Raw genomic sequence first — 399 nt, 5'->3', positions numbered from 1 at the left:
AAAATGAGCATCGTTCAATTAATTTTATAAATTAATTTAGTAAAACTTCATATGCTCTCTAAAATAGTGGACTAACCATTATAAAATCGTTATTCTCTAGAGAAATTTAGACAACTAAGGTTCCAAACTTTTTGAAAATCATCGTATGTTAGTGCAGGATACAACTATACATTAAAAAAATATTGTTGTATTTTTTGAAAATCTATGTGCTAGCCCCTACAAAAATATTGAGTTTTTGGTAAATAATTTCTATACATAAGCCTATAATCTTTAGTGTTGTTTAAAATTTCTAACCATATTCTAAATTTATATAAATGTATGTTAAACTCGCTTTCATGAAAAATGAGCATCATTCAATTAATTTTATAAATTAATTTAGTAAAACTTCATATGCTCCCT

Source organism: Brassica oleracea, chromosome C1 (genome assembly GCF_000695525.1).
Source record: "Brassica oleracea var. oleracea cultivar TO1000 chromosome C1, BOL, whole genome shotgun sequence".
NCBI lineage: Eukaryota > Viridiplantae > Streptophyta > Magnoliopsida > Brassicales > Brassicaceae > Brassica > Brassica oleracea.
Note: the sequence above shows the minus strand (reverse complement) of the source record.